General features: G+C 37.0%; 1 protein-coding gene across 2 annotated transcripts in view; it reads right to left on the bottom strand.

Moving 5' to 3' along the window:
- ADK (adenosine kinase) overlaps window positions 1–17,806 on the bottom strand; it is a 721,185-nt gene that overhangs the window by 113,033 nt on the left and 590,346 nt on the right. The gene's annotated exons all lie outside the window — the stretch shown is intronic.

Raw genomic sequence — 17,806 nt, 5'->3', positions numbered from 1 at the left:
AGGGGGTGACAAGCTGTCATTGGAAGTATCTTCACAGTTTTACTGCTTGTTTGTTTTTTTTTTTTGGTCAGGTATTATTTAATATTTTTTCATTAATATTTTAAAACTCTTTCTTATAACAACCTAGTTTTGTGTACCTCTTTTATTGTGCTTATAAGTATTAAATGCATGAAATAATAAACTACCTTTTAGTATATATATATATTTTATATTTAAAACAGTTATTAGGGCATAGAACCAATTATTGTATTGTTTGAATTCCACCAATGATCACAACTATGGTGGTGGTTACATGATCTTATGTATTTGTCAAAACACAAAGAACTTGACACTATAGTAAAATTAGTTATTAAAAAAAACAACCCAACCCAAATATAAAAAGAAACCAAAATGAAATATAAACTCTAACAAATAAACTTAACTGTATTACAAATGAATAACATAACCACACTGAAGTGGATGGAATAAAAGAACTAGCCTGAAGTTACATTGGATAACGCTATATCTTACTAAAGTCTATAGAGCTAAAGGCAAAAAGAAGTATAAACACTGTACTCTACTAAAAAAATGTTTCTCACAAGGGTCCGGGTAAGCATTCTAAAATAATTTAGGATAGAATAAATAAGTAAATATATTTTATTGTATTACTTTTAAAATTGATTTGAGAAAGAGGATGGGGGAGTGATAAAGAAACATTGGTTTGTTGTTTCACTTATTTATGCTTTCATTGGTTGATTCTTATATGTGCCCTGATGGGGGACTGAACCCACAACCTTGGCATATGAGGAATGACCAACTGAGCTATCAAGCCAGGGAAAATAAATAGATTTTAGATAATGAGAGCCAGAACTTTCAATGTCTTAGGAAGAAGCTATAAATAAGGAAAGGGTGAAGGCTAGAAAGAACTGTTAGAATCAAAGGTAGTAGTTTGAACTCATGGAAATTAAAGATATAAACATAAAAAAATTAATATAGATGGGTATATATATGTGGGCTATTATACATACACATATTGCCAATCTATTTGCTAAGAGGGATTAGAAGCAATGACACTTAAGAACCATGAGCTTTTCCTAGAACCCAGATCGGGGTTTCTAAATAACATTTGCCATTAAAAGAAACTGGGGTTACATAAAGAGGTTGATTCCAGGACTAAGAAGTGGTTGATTCCAGGAGGGAGGTAGAAGAACCTAGAGCAGCGGTTCTCAACCTGTGGGTCGCAACCCCAGCGGGGGTTGAACGACCAAAACACAGGCTAGAGCAAGGGGTCACTGGTTCAGCTGGAGGCCCCCAATCAAGGCACATATGAGAAAGCAATCAAGGAACAACTAAAGTGCTGCAACAACATGTTGATGCTTCTCATCTGTCTACCTTCCTGCCTGTCCCTCTCTCTCTCATTAAAAAAAAAAAAGTTGTGACAAGGTGCCAAGAAACTGTAAAACTGTTAGCATTAGCAACACCATTTTAAAGAGAAAAAATCAGGCCCCCTATCCCTCCTCTAACAAAAAGAATGCAAGGAGAAGAGCTTCCAGGGGTAACTGAGTCAGCTAGTCATAGTTTAACTAATTCCTATAGTTCTCTTTAAGGACTGGCGCCACTTGCTACACAGAGCAAAGAAGATAGAACTTATCTGAAAACCCCTTCCTCTTCTCTTTCCTTAAAAGCCTTTAAGAAATAATGTTGCCGAGAGTGACGTCAGAGAAATGGCACCGTGAGGAGCGCAACCAACAAATCTCCCCAAAATTTCAACAAGTTCATCAACCAGAGACAGAAAAATCTATCCTTGGAGCATCTGGGAGTTCCACACACTGAAGGCGAAGGTAGGATCCAGTGAAAAATTTGTCTAAATATATAATCAACCCTGAAGGAAATAAGTCGGACAAAGGAACACTCTGCCTTCCTCACTAACCTGAGCAAAGGCTGCTTTCACTTGGAACTGAGAGTCAGCGGGGGGGGGGGGGCGGCTAAGGGTGTGGAGGAGGCTAGGCTGTGGCACGGACATTTGTTCAAGCTGAAGAAAGAGTGTGCCTGTGGTGAATCAGCCCACGCGAGCAAATGCCTGCGCCACAAGCAGCAGCTGCCAGCAGCGCACAGAGAGTGCACCAAAGCAAACTTCCTTATGCCCAAGCTTCTCCAGGCAGGCAGGGCGCCTCATTCAGCAATTCAAGCTACAATCAAGCATAGAGGGAGGGACGCACGGGCAGCTTGCAGTCCTTTCTGGAGCAGATCAGTGGATCCAATCGCTGAAATTAGCTTAACCCACAGTCTGCTCACCTCCCAACTGACCTACGCGGCTCTAATTGACAAGATCCCTCTCAGTTCAGTGATCTAAGACAAGAGGCATGATATTTTTTAGTGCCTCTTGCAAAAGGGGTGGGGGCAACTTCTGATTGGTAGAGCTTTCATACTCAGGGATATACGCTAAAAAGAGGGACTTGGGAGATGTTAAGACCTTCTGTACAGCAGGTGGCGACTAGGGCATCTTCTTCCCAGCCAAAACAGGTTACAAAGTGCAGAAAACCTGGGGAGAGTGGTCCACAGAGTGCTAGGCATGCTGAACAGGCCTGGAGGCTCATAGAAAGTCACCTTGAGAGCAATTGGCTCCCAGCCCCGCCTGATTACACTGGCGGCCCTGACTGCCAGAGCCTTACCCAGAGCCCTGCATTGAGTGGGGATAGAGTGGGGATTTGCCAGCTCTTTGAGCCTCTTACTCCCCAGGCAGAGGCAGTGGCAGCCTCATAGCTGGATCACCAGGCTGCTAATTCAGGAAGGAGAGACTAGGACAGAGGCTCCGGGAAAATGAACTCTCTCATTGTCGGAGCCTGCAAACGCTAACAAGCCTTGTCTACCAATGAGACTGAAGCCTAATATATGACATCGCCGTAGAGTCTCATCAACTGCAAACCTCTACCTAAGTATGCCACAGGTGCAGAGCCTGGGGTACAGAGTCACCAACCAGGAAGAGGGAGAAGAAAGAAAAAGGAAGAATAAGTTAACCTCTAAAAATCAAGAAAAATCCACAGACTTTATAACTTATTCCACTATTTTTTTGTTTCTTTCATCTTCTTGCCTTTATTATTATTATTTCTATTTCCTCCACCTTGGTCCTTTTATTCTCTGTCCATCTTATTCTGTCTTCTTCTTGAACTACACTAGCCATAAGTGTTACATTTTATTTCTTTTCTTCTTCCTTACTCTCCATGAGGGTTACACTCCAAAACCCTTAACTCTCTCTCTTTTTGTTTTTTTTTCTTTTTTCTTCTTTTCCTTTTCCCCCTTTTCTTATTTCTCCCTCTCTATTAGTTTCTTCTTTTCTCCTTTTACTTTTCCTCTCATTCAATCCTCAATCATGAACAAATTATTTAATTTGGGACTCAAGTGGTTTTTTTTTGTGACATTTTGGATGCTTTTTACTTTGCTTTTTAACTCATTAGCATTCCTCCCAACCCAGGATCTCCATTCTATTTAGTTTTTGCTCCACTTAATACAAGCTATTTTCCCCCCTTTTTCCTGTTATCCCTCTTATCCCTCTCATTATATCTCTTAGTCGACCATCACTTACAAGCAAATCATTTTATACTTGACCCAAATTTTTTCCTTTATTGTATTTTGTGGGTCCCTACTTCCTTTTTTGCCCCTGAACACTTCCCCTCAACTCAGGCCCTCCGTTATAGGCAGTTTTTGTTCCATTTAGCATAATACAATTCACAGTTCATCACGATATTTTCTTAAAGAGGAAAGGAGAGGAGGGGAAGAGAAGAAAGAAAAAAAAGGGGGGGGAAATAATAAATTATTATTGGTTTTTTCCTTTTTATTCTTTATTAATTCTCATTAGTGCTAGCAACAAGACCACTCTCAGATGCCATTAAGAAGAAGGAAATCGAATATCATGGATACAAAAGATAGAAAAGTAGCACAGATAGATGTGGAAAAATCTATGGAGAAAAATTTAATATATTGGAAACCTCGGAGCTAAATGACAGAATTTAAAATAGAAATCCTAAAAATACTCAGATATACAAGAAAACACAGAAAGGCAATTTAGGGAGCTCAGAAAACAACTCAACGAACACAAAGAATATATTACCAAGGAAACTGAAACTATAAAAACAAATCAAACAGAGATGAAAAACTCAATTCGTGAACTGAAAAACGAGGTAACAAGCTTAGCTAATAGAACAGGCCAGATAGAAGGTAGGATTAGTGACATAGAAGACAAGTAACTTCAGGCACAACAGAGAAGAAGAGAGAGACTCAAAAATTAAAAACAAATGAGAAAGCCCTACAGGAATTATCTGACTCCATGAAAAAGAATAACATAAGAATAATAGGTATATCAGAGGGAGAAGAGAGAGAAAATGGAATGGAGAATATATTCAAACAAATAATAGACAAGAACTTCCCAAGCCTGTGGAAAGAACTAAAGCTTCAAATTCAAGAAGCAAACAGAACACTGAGTTTTCTTAACCACAACAAACCTACTCCAAGGCACATCATAATGATAATGGCACAAACCACGACAAAGAAAAAATTCTCAAGCCAGCCAGGGAAAAGAAGAATACAACATATAAAGGAAGGCCTATTAGATTATCATCAGATTTCTCAGCAGAAACTCTACAAGCTAGAAGAGAGTGGACCCCAATATTTAAAGCCCTGAAAATGAGGAACTTTCAGCCAAGAATGCTATACCCATCAAAGCTTTCCTTCAAATATGAAGGAGAAATAAAAACATTCACAAATACAGAAAACATGAGGGAATTTATTGTCAGAAAACCCCCACTCCAGGAAATACTAAAGGGGGTTTTCCAACTAGATTCAAAGAACAAAACAAAACAAAACAAAACCACAAGTAAAAGCTCCACCAAAAACACAATAAAACCAAATTTAAACTGTGACAACAAAAGCAAAAAAAAGGGGAGAGGACGGAGATTAACAGTAGCAAAGGACGATAAAGTGCAGAAACTCTCATAAGATAGGGTACTACAATGAATATGGTAGGTACCCTTTTCATTATTTAATGGTAACCACCCTTGAAAAAAACCTCCACAGAAGCACATGACTTAAAAAAGGTAGCAACAGAGGAAAGAAGTATGGAATACAAACAAACAAAAACAAATGATAGAAAAACAAAAGAGAAGAATCAAATAAGACACAAAACTAACAGAAAGCAATTTATAAAATGGCAATAGGGAACCCACAAGTGTCAATAATTACACTAAATGTAAACGGATTAAACTCACCAATAAAAAGGCACAAAGTAGCAGAATAGATTAAAAAAGAAAATCCAACTGTATGCTGCCTACAAGAAACACATCTAAGCAACAAGGATAAAAACAAATTCAAAGTGAAAGGCTGGAAAACAATACTCCAAGCAAATAACATCCAAAAAAAAGCAGGTGTAGTAATACTCATATCTAATAATGCTGACTACAAGACAGAAAAAGTACTCAGAGATAAAAATGGTCATTTCATAATGATTAAGGGACGCTGAATCAAGAAGACATAACAATCCTTAATATATATGCTCCAAACCAAGGAGCACCAAAATATATAAGACAGCTACTTATTGACCTAAAAACAAAAACTGACAAAAATACAATCATACTTGGAGACCTCAATACACCGCTGACGGCTATAGATCAGTCATCCAAACAGAGAATCAATAAAGATATATTGGCCTTAAACAAAACACTAGAGCACCTGGATATGATAGACATCTACAGGACACTTCATCCTAAAGCACAAGAGTATACATTTTTCTCTATTGTACGTGGAACATTCTCAAGAATTGACCATATGTTGGGCCACAAAAACAACATCAGCAAATTCAGAAAAATTGAAATTGTACCATATTTTTTTTATCATAAAGTCTTGAAACTAGAATTCAACTTCAAAAAAGAGGGAGAAAAACCCACAAAAATGTGGAAACTGAACAACATACTTTTAAAAAATGAATGGGTCAAAGAAGAAATAAGTGCAGAGATCAAAAGATATATATAGACAAATGAAAATGACAATACAACATATCAGAATCTCTGGGATGCAGCAAAAGCAGTAATAAGAGGGAAGTTCATATCACTTCAGGCATATATGAACAAACAAGAGAGAGCCCAAGTGAACCACTTAACTTCACCCCTTAAGGAACTAGAAAAAGAAGAACAAAGACAACCGAAAACCAGCCGAAAAAAATAAAATAAAAATCAGAGCAGAAATAAATGAAATAGAGAACAGAAAAACTATAGAAAAAATTAATAAAACAAGGAGCTGGTTCTTTGAAAAGATCAACCAAATTGACAAACCCTTGACAAGATTCACCAAGGAAAAAAAAGAAAGGACTCATATAAACAAAATCCAAAATGAAAGAGGAGAAATCACCACAGACATCACAGATATATAAAAAATTATTATAGAATACTACAAAAAACTATATGCCACCAAATTCAACAATCTAGAAGAAATGGATAAATTCCTAAAACAATACAACCTTCCTAGACTGAGTCATGAAGAAGCAGAAAGCCTAAACAGACCAATTAGCAGGGAGGAAATAGAAAAAACTATTAAAAACCTCCCCAAAAATAAAAGTCCAGGCCCAGATGGTTACACTAGTGAATTCTATCAAACATTCAAAGAAGACTTGGTTCCTATTCTACTCAAAGTCTTCCAAAAAATTGAAGAAGAAGCAATACTTCCAAACACATTTTATGAGGCCAACATAACCCTCATACCGAAACCTGGCAAGGATGGCACAAAAAACAAACTACAGACCAATATCTCTAATGAATACAGATGCTAAAATACTAAGCAAAATACTGGCAAATCGAATACAACAACATATTAAAAAAATAATACATCATGATCAAGTGGGATTCATCCCAAATCTCAAGAATGGTTCAACATACATAAAACGATTAATGTAATACACCATCTCAACAAAACAAAGAACAAAAACCACATGATCTTATCAATAGACAGAGAAAAGGCATTCAATAAAATACAACACAGCTTTATATTTAAGACACTCAACAAAATGGGTATAGAAGGAAAATATCTCAACATGATAAAGGCCATATATGATAAACCATCAGCCAACATCATATTAAATGGCATAAAACTGAAGACTTTCCACCTTAAATCAGGAACAAGACAGGGTTGTCCACTCTCTCCACTCTTATTTAACGTGGTGCTAGAAGTTCTGGCCAGAGCAATCAGACAAGAGAAAGAAATAAAAGGCATCCATATCGAAAAGAAGAAGTAAAGGTATCACTTTTTGCAGATGATATGATCCTATACATCGAAAACCCCAAAGACCTTACAAAAAGATTTCTAGAAACAATAAACTAATAGAGTAAGGTCGCAGGATACAAAATTAACATACAGAAGTCCATAGCCTTTCTATATGCCAACAATAAAATATTAGAAAACAAACTCAAAAAAATAATCCCTTTCACAATTGCAACAACAACAAAAAATACCTAGGAATAAACATAACAAAGAATGTAAAGGACCTATATAACAAAAATTACAAAGCATTGTTAAGGGAAATCGAAAAAGATACAATGAGATGGAAAAATATTCCTTGTTCTTGGATAGGAAGAATAAATATAATCAAAATGGCCATATTACCCAAAGCAATTTATAAATTAAATGCAATTCCCATAAAAATTCCTATGACATTTTTAAAAGAAATGGAACAAAAAAAATCATCAGATTTATATGGAAATTTGGCTATAAAAAACTCCGAATAGCCAAAGCAATCCTAAGGAATAAGAATGAAGCTGGGGGCATTACAATACCTGACTTCAAACTCTATTATAGGGCCACGACAATCAAAATAGCATGGTATTGGCAGAAAAATAGACACTCAGACCAATGGAACAGAATAGAGAGTCCAGAAATAAAACCACATATATACGGTCAAATAATTTTTGATAAAGGGGCCAACAACACACAATGGAGAAAAGAAAGCCTCTTCAGCAAATGGTGCTGGGAAAACTGGAAAGCCACATGGAAAAGAATGAAACTTGACTACAGCTTGTCCCCTTGTATGAAAATTAATTCACAACGGATCAAAGACCTAAATATAAGACTTGAAACAATTAAGTACATAGAACAAGACCTAGGTACTGAACTCATGGACCTGGGTTTTAAAGAGCATTTTATGAATTTGACTCCAAAGGCAAGAGAAGTCAAGGCAAAGATAAATGAATGGGACTACATGAGACTAAAAAGTTTTTGCTCAGCAAGAGAAACTGACAACAAAATAAACAGACAGCCAACTAAATGGGAAATGATATTTTCAAACAACAGCTCAGATAAGGGCCTAATATCCAAAATATACAAAGAACTCATAAAACTCAACAACAAACAAACAATCCAATAAAAAAAATGGGAAGAGGACATGAACAGACACTTCTCCCAGGAAGAAATACAAATGGCCAACAGATATATGAAAAGATGCTCATCTTCATTAATTATTAGAGAAATGCAAGTCAAAACTAAAATCAGATACCACCTCACACCTGTTAGATTAGCTATTATCAACAAGACAGGTAATAGCAAATGTTGGAGAGGCTGTGGAGAAAAAGGAACCCTCATCCACTGTTGGTGGGAATGTAAAGTAGTACAACCATTATGGAAGAAAGTATGGTGGTTCCTCAAAAAACTGAAAATAGAACTACCTTATGACCCAGCAATCCGTCTACTGGGTATATACCCCAAAAACTCACAAACATTGATACGTAAGACACATGTAGCCCCGTGTTCATTGCAGCATTGTTCACAGTGGCCACGACATGGAAACAACCAAAAAGCCCTTCAATAGAAGACTGGATAAAGAAGATGTGGCACATATACACTATATAGAGTACTAATCAGCCACAAGAAATTATGACATCGGATCATTTACAACAAAGTGGTGGGATCTTGATAACATTATACAGAGTGAAATAAGTAAATCAGAAAAAACCAAGAACTACATGATTCCATACATTGGTGGGACATAAAAATGAGACTAAGAGACATGGAGAAGAGTGTGGTGTTTACCAGGGGTGGGGGGGAGGGGGTGCACGGGAGGGAAGGAGGGAGAGGGGAAGGAGGGAGAGGGGAAGGGGGAGGGGGTGGGGCACAAAGAAAACTAGATAGAGGGTGACGGAGGACAATCTGACTTTGGGTGATGGGTATGCAACATAATTGAATGACAAGATAACCTGGACATGTTTTCTTTGAATATATGTACCCTGATTTATTGATGTCACCCCATTAACATTAATAAAATGTATTTATATAAAAAAAATAATGTTGCCTGACCAGGTGGTGGCGCAATGGATAGTGTCGGACTGGGATGCGGAGGACCCAGGTTCAAGACCCCGAGGTCGCCAGCTTGAGCACGGGCTCATCTGGCTTGAGCAAAAAGCTCACCAGCTTGGACCCAAGGTTGCTGGCTTGAGCAAGGGGTTACTTGGTTTTCTGAAGACTCATGGTGAAGGCACATATGAAAGCAATCAATGAGTCACTAAGGTGTCGCAACGAAAAACTAATGATTGATGCTTCTCATCTCTCTCTGTTCCTGCCTGTCTGTCCCTGTCTATCCCTCTCTCTGTCCATGTAAAAAAAAAAAAAAGAAAGAAAAAAAGAAATAATGTTTATGTACCATAATTAAAAATTCCTACACTAATCCTCTGATTCGCCCTCTCATCCTGGAGTCAAAAGAGTAACGTATATACCTAAAAGGGATCACGAGCCCCTTATGTGGAAACCTGTATTCTGTAACATTTTATATGCCTTCTAATAATCACCATTTTGAAATTTTTGTATGTGCAAAGTTGCAAACTGAGCAAGCAGGGACTTTGTGCTTCCTGATAAGCTAACTGCTAGTTTTACTTTAACCGCTAGTTTTGCTTCTATGATCTGTCACTTGCAGCTGTTAAAATTCCTTGTGACTTTAGCCTTTATAAACTCTGTACCCAACTCTTCGGTGCTGCATGATTTGGAGTCTGAAACCCCGTGCAGCCAGCCAGCTTAATAATAAACTCCTCTTTGAAATTCTTCTGTCACTTTGGTGTCTTTGTGGAACTCGCTGGTCACGGCATAACAAAATCACCCTATTAAACTTAATTTTCTGAATAAAATGGTTACCCTTAGGCGTAATGATTAGGAGGAGAGCACAAGGGGTAGCTTCTAAAGTGCTAGAAGTGTTCTATTTCTTGATTTGGTGGTAGTGACACAGATGTGTTCACTTAATGAAAAGCTGTACCAATCCTGTATGCATATAATACTTCAAACAAGTTATATAAGATGCTCTACTCAGGGGTCCCCAAACTTTTTACGCAGGGGGCCAGTTCACTGTCCCTCAGACCATTGGAGGGCTGCCACATACAGTGCTCCTCTCACTGACCACCAATGAAAGAGGTGCCCCTTCTGGAAGTGTGGCAGGGGGCCGGATAAATGGCCTCAGGGCCGTAGTTTGGGGATGCCTGCTACATCATAATATGGTGCTTATTCATTGTTATTTAGTGAAATATATGTGCATTTTACTATATGTAATCTATACTTCAATAAATTGGACTTAAAGATCCTTTCAGAAATACAGTAAATGCTATAATAATAGAGCTATCATTTGCCTAGTGTAGGCTATCTTCCATTTTGCTTTCTAGTTTTGATAGAAAGGTGGGAATTGAAAAAAAGTCTCATTTCTTGTCAGGCCTGAGATCACTAAACCATATCAACCATGGCCTACAGTTATTACTTTGTTAGGAATGTGATAGTCCCATATATGTTATTTTAAATTATTTTCAACCTTTTGGCTAATTTTAAAGAACTTTGTCTTTTGTAATTACAAAAATCTAAAAAAGGAACATGAGTTAATAACTTAGTCATTTATATTCATAGGTAAGAAATATATATTCTTTTTTTGTGACAGAAAGAGAGAGAAATAGAGAGACAGAGAGAGGGACAGATAGGGACAGAGAGATAGGAAGAGACAGGAAGGGAGAGAGATGAGAAGCATCAATTCTTCGTTGTGGCATCTTAGTTGTTCAGATTGCTTTCTCATATGAGCCTTGACTGAGGGCCTAGAGCACAGAGAGTGACACCTTGCTCAAGTCAGCGACCTTGGGTTCAAGCCAGTGAACTTGGGCTTCAAGTCAGTGATCTTTGGACTTAAGTCAGCAACCGTAGGGTCATGTCTATGATCCTACAGTCAAGCCAGTAACCCCATGCTCACGCTGTTGAGCCTGTGCTCAAGCCAGTGACCTTGGGGTTTTGAATCTGGGTCCTCTACATCCCAGTCTGATGCTCTAGTCACTGTGCCACCTCCTGATCAGGCTAGAAATATATAATCTTTAAAATCACATCTGTTAAAAACTTCTTTTTATGACTGCCATACACAGACATTCTGAAAGAATGTTACTTAATTTGTTCTATCCACACCACCACCAACCTATGCCAACAAGATCATCATTTAAAGTTGGTTTGGCTATAGTAGAGAAGATATTTTCAATATGATTTATCATATTTTGTAGCAGAAGGAATTATGATGATATGCTGACATTATTCTTCCAGCTGCTGAGATTGTTTTCCTTTAGAGTTGGCATTTCCCTGTTGTACTTTCTGTGCTTTATGCCTACCAGAACTGCAGATCACAACTGGTATCTTATACAGCACTGTTTTCAAAAAACATGACAAGTTTAGGACTTAGTAACATGAAGACAAGTTACCTCCGGCCCTGGCCGGTTGGCTCAGTGGTAGAGCGTCGGCCTGGCGTGCGGGGGACCCGGGTTTGATTCCCGGCCAGGGCACATAGGAGAAGCGCCATTTGCTTCTCCACCCCCCCCCCCTCCTTCCTCTCTGTCTCTCTCTTCCCCTCCCGCAGCCAAGGCTCCATTGGAGCAAAGATGGCCCGGGCGCTGGGGATGGCTCCTTGGCCTCTGCCCCAGGCGCTAGAGTGGCTCTGGTTGCGGCAGAGCGACGCCCCTGAGGGACAGAGCATTGTCCCCTGGTGGGCAGAGCGTCGCCCCCTGGTGGGCGTGCCGGGTGGATCCCGGTCGGGCGCATGTGGGAGTCTATCTGACTGTCTCTCCCCATTTCCACGTTTCCAGCTTCAGAAAAATACAAAAAAAAAAAAAAAAGACAAGTTACCTTCAAAAACTTCACTTATTATTACTATTTTTAATTTTAAAAAACCCTACTTACAATGAAATGACTAAGGGTACCATGATGTGGGTACCTTAAATTATAAGCTCCTCAAAGGCAGGAGACTATTTAAAATGACATATAGATTAGTTGTGATAGTGGGTGGGTCCTTGTTCCTTTGTGATTGAGAAAGAGAAGCATTCACCAAGGCCTGACTTATTGAAGTAGTAGATGCTTAGTTGCTAAAATGTTCTGTTTCCCATACCACAGGATCATAGAACTTGAGGCAACATTATCAGATCACCAATGGTTTTCAAAGTGAGAGATGAAGGATGAGCAGCACTGCTAACAAATGCACAACCCTATACCCCCCTTCCTCTAGCCTTCACTATCCCTATTTTCATACCTCTTCTTGAGGATGTATATTCAAACACTCCTCACAGGGATGTATTAGTTTGAGGGGAATGTGCTTCTAAGAAGAGAGGGCTGCATTTACCAAAAGCCAATTAGGTGATTCTTATATTATAGCACCAGTCTTCCAATTAAAAACCTCTGGCCTAATCTATTTTCTTCCTTTAAGCAAAATTACAACTTAAAACAGCCCAGAAAGAATTCTGAAAGTATTCAGAAAAGTCTACAACTTATTCTTTTTTTTCAAATGTTTTTTGATTTTTGTTTTATTATAAAGTGAGAGGTGGGGAGGCGGAGACAGACTGGCACATATGCCCCAACATAAATCCAGCTGGCAAGCCCCCTATGGGGCAATGCTCTGCCCATCTGTGGCCGCTGCTCTGTTGCTCAGCAACCAAGCTATTTTAGAGCTTGAGGTTAGGCCATGGAGGCATCCTCAGTGCCCAAAGCCAACTTACTCAAGTTAATTCACAGCTGCAGGAGGGGAAGAGAGAGAAAGAGGAGATATAGAAAGAGAGAGAGAGAGAAGGGGGAGGGCTTGAGAAGCAGATGGTCACTTCTCCTGTGTGCTCTGACTGGAAATTAAACCCGGGGCTTCCACACACTGGGTCAATTCTCTACTGCTGAACCAACCGGCCAGGGCCTACAACTCATTCTTCAGTAGACCCATTTCATGGTCTCATAAGGGCCAAGGTATAAAATGCATTATTTTAAATTTATAATACAAGTCTTAGTGCTTTTCCTAATTCTGAGTGATATTATTTAATACAGCAACTTGGAGAAATTGAAACTTTCTATAAACACTTATATGTATATATGTGCATATATGTGTGCATGGATATAGAAATATTTACTTTAGTACAATCCTTAATATAATAAGGGGTTAATATACAAAGACCTCATTAGTACCTACTGTCCAGTAGTTAATAAAAATTGGTAGTCTTAATTTTTATTAAGTTTATAGACTCAGAAATGATTTCCTTGAATGACTTCCAACATACCTAAAAAAGTCATTCAACATTAAAAGGATAAAAACAAATACAATCATCTTTTCTTTCCTGTCCTTCATTCCCAGCTTCTAACTCTTACTACTTTTCAGTACCCTCCTCACCCCACCACCTCCAAAGCTTGGGACTTAATTAGCCTGCAAGCAATGAAACAATGACTGATTGATATGTGACAAAACCACTGGGCTGAATGGATATGGAGTATGGATATACAACTGAAACAGAGGTGGCCAAAATATAGGGTAATCAGAAAAGACTTTAAATTCACAGGCAAATTAGAGTACTTATAAAATAAGAGAAAGTAGTTTATAGATACTATATCTCAAAAGGAGAAAAGTCTAGAATTAAATACTAAGGAAACTGATTTTGTTAGATTACTGCTAAATGCCACAAACTTAGCAATGATCATTTAAAAATACTCTACAGTGTGAGGTTTAAGGAACAAAGATTCCTAATTAGTGTTTTAATAAGTGTGTTAGCCATTCTGGAATGTCATTTATGGTAAATTAAGGGACACTTTCCCTCCCCATTTTCCATTTAGTATTTTAATGCTAGGAGGTAGGAAAAAGCTGATCCATATTCAAGAGGAAAGGAGGAAAAACAATAACAAATTGGCATCTCTTCTGTGGATTGCCCCACAGGCCAAGCATTTTTATGTTCTTAATCATTATTAAATGACTTAACATGACACCCAGAGCCTGGCGAATGATTGCATCCTGACATGAGAACGAATTACAAATGAAATGAAAGATCAAGCTGTATTAGAGGATTGCCTCTGGGAAATGAAAATCTTTAATTCTCTTTTATTATTGACATTTATTTGGCTGCCATGAATAACAACATAGCAAAGAGATTCTGCTATGCTTGTGCACTGAATAGCTTATCCCAGGGCTCAAAACTGCATTAACATTTATCATGTTTGCTTTTGTAGCTGACACCACTGAACAGATTCTCCATCCATCTTGTATTTATCATGCACTGCAGATATAGTACATCCTCTAACTTAGTTCATTTTCATATAGTAGAAACAGCAAAGATTACCAGTGTCTTTCCTCAAACAAATTCCTGCTGGTTAACATTCCTAAGGATGGTTTAATATATTTAATAAAAAACAAAATGAATTGACAATTCCAGCCAGAGGAAGAGGAGGCTAATTTTAAAGGTTTCAATTTTGGGAAATTTGTGCTAATTCACAAGCCATTTGCACAATATGTATATCTGGAATTAAGCCTTAAAATAAATGTCTCTGTAAAGAGCAACCAAATAGCATTTTAAGAATCTGAAGGAAATACAGCAGTTCTTACAAGATAAGAAGTCTGCATGTTTTTAACTTGTCCAGAAGGTGTTCACTGCTAAGACAGGAATAGGCCACATACTATGTAGAAAGACAGCAATTCAGATAGTTATTATCAATGCAGGGCTATCATTTCATGGCTTATTTCTTTTTTCTCTTGTACAAATGAACAACATAGCTTTTCCTGTCACAACAATAAAAGATTATAGAGTATGTGGTGTCTTTGATCACATGATCCTCTTTAACTAGATTGCCCTCCTTTCTTTAAATACTTCCTAGAATTCAAGGTGTTAGCAAGGATATCAATATATGTGGGGAAAATAAATCACTTAATATTTCTGAATTTTGTTTGAATAGTTAATTTTTAATTTTCTGTATTTCAAAAAAATATTTTAATTATGGAAAATTTTAAACATATACACAAGTGGATGTAACTGTATGACCATCCCCCGATATATCTATCATCCAACTTCCACAATTATTAACTCATGATGAATCTTACATCATCTGTAATTCCATTTCACCATTTATTACTCACTCAATTATTTTAAAATAAATATTTTTGAAGTAAATCTCTGAGTCTTGCTTTTGACAGTTTTAAAATAATAAAGTTGGGATGAATTAATTCTAGTGTCCCTATTCCCCCAAATTTGACAGTAATTCCTTTGTTAACCTTTTTCAGGCTTAATATTTAGTTCAACAAAAATTTACTTCATAATCATTATAAAATCTTTCTTCAAGCTTATTTCCTTCCCTGAGCTAATAAAACTGACATAATTTATACCAATAATTAAGAAGTATAATTGGCCCTGGTCCGTTGGCTCAGTGGATAGAGAATTGGCTGGCCTGAGTGCAGATGTCGCAAGTTCGATTCCTGGTCAGGGTATACATGAGAAGTAATCGTCTGTTTCTCTTCTCCCTTCTCTCCCCATTCTCTCCCTTTTCCCTTCTCACAGCCAGTGGCTAGACTGGCTTGAGCATTGGCCATGAATGCTGAGGACAGCTCAGTTGATTCGAGCATAGGCCACAGATGGGGGTTGCTGGGTAGATCCCAGTTGGGGCACATGAGGGAGTCTGTCTCTCTATCCCTCATTTCACTTAAAAAAAAAGTATAATTATACTTTCTTATATTCATATACTGATGTCCATTAATTTTATTTCTGAGTTAGATCTTTAGGGTTCATATCTTAAGTTTTAGTGTTCAGCAGAGTAATAAAATAATTCAGTGTTCAGCAAAGATAATAATTGCTACTGTTTATAATAATTATTAATTAACTGATTCATATTAATGGTTCAAACAGAATTACAAGGTTTGTATTTTGGCTTTAATAGTATGTAGTATCATATTGACAATATTAACTATTTTAATCAATAAAATGTTTATTGACTAAATGAAATTCCTATTTTATTTTTTTGAGTGCCATAAAATAATTGGCTATGTAAAAACAGAAGTGAGGTTTTTTTCTTCTTCAAATTTAAAACTGAGGAAATAACTTACATCTGGGCTATATTTGTTTATAGTTGGATAAATTTATTTTATTGGAGCATGGGTATTTGGTAATGAAAGTATATGTTTTTCAGGAGAGACATTTCTAGGTTGACAATATCTCCAAAATATCAAAGTAAATAAATTAAATCAAGAAAGATTTACTCAGCTGATTTTTAATAAATTATCTTCTTGAAAATAAAACCATTTCTACTGAGCTAGACCTATACACACACATTTATTAAAATAAAAAAACTGTAAAAGGTACATTTCATAGAAATAGAAGAAAAATTCTAAATTTTATATGAAATCACAAATAACCAAAGTAATCGAGAAAGAACGAGGATGGAGGCATTACACTTCCTGATTTCAAACTATATTACAAAGATACAGTAATCAAAAACAGTACAGTACTAGCATAAAAACAGACACAATTGTCAATGGAATAGAACAGATAGTCCAGAAATAAACCCACACATATGTGGTCAATAAATTTATGACAAGAAACCCAGGAATGTACCATGAGGAAATAATAGTCTCTTCAATAACTGGTGTTTGGAAATTTGGACAGCAACATGCAGAAGAATGAAAGTGGACCAATACCTTACAACATATAAAAAAATCATCTCAAAGTAAATTAAAGACCTGAAAGTAAGAGCTGAAACCATAAAACTCTTAGAAGAAAACAGGGGATAAGTTTTTGACACTGGTTTAGTGACAACTTTTTGGATTTGACACCAAAAGAAAAGGCCACAAAAGCAAAAATAAACAAGTGGGACTAAATTAAACTAAAAAAAATACTGCACAACAAAGGAAACATCAACAAAATGCAAAGGTAACCTATGGAATGAGAGAAAATATGTGCATATGATAAGGGGCTAATATCCAAGGTGTGTAAAGAACTCATACAACTAAATAGCAAAAAACAAAACAAAATAAAATAAATAGAACAGAACAGAAAATAATTCAAAAAGACCTGAATGAATATTTTTCCAAAAGGAGACATACACATGGTCAACAGGTATATGAAAAGGTGCTCAACATCACTAATCGCACATCAAAATCAAATTGAGATCATTCATACCTGTTAGAGTGGTTATTATAAAAAAGACAAGACATACATGTTGGCAAGAATATGCTTGGATAAAAAGGAACCTCTGTGCACTGTTGATGGAAATATAAGTTGGTATAGCAACTGTAGAAAACAGTATGGAGTTTCTTTAAGAAGTTATAAATAGAAGTACCATATGATCCAACAATTCCATTTCTGGGTATTTGAAGGAAATGAAAACACTATCTCATAATGATACCTGCCCCTTGTGTTCAATGCAGCACTATTTAAAATAGCCACGACATGGAAGCAACTTAAGGGGCCCATATGTTGGATGAATAAAGAAAATATGGTATGTGTACACACACACACACACACAACCATTCAGCCTTAAAAAAAGATGAAATCCTTCTATTTATAACAATATG

This window comes from Saccopteryx bilineata, chromosome 9 (assembly GCF_036850765.1).
Source record: "Saccopteryx bilineata isolate mSacBil1 chromosome 9, mSacBil1_pri_phased_curated, whole genome shotgun sequence".
NCBI classification, from domain to species: domain Eukaryota; kingdom Metazoa; phylum Chordata; class Mammalia; order Chiroptera; family Emballonuridae; genus Saccopteryx; species Saccopteryx bilineata.
The sequence above is the reverse complement of the archived record's forward strand: the minus strand, read 5'-3'. Positions and strand labels throughout refer to the sequence as shown.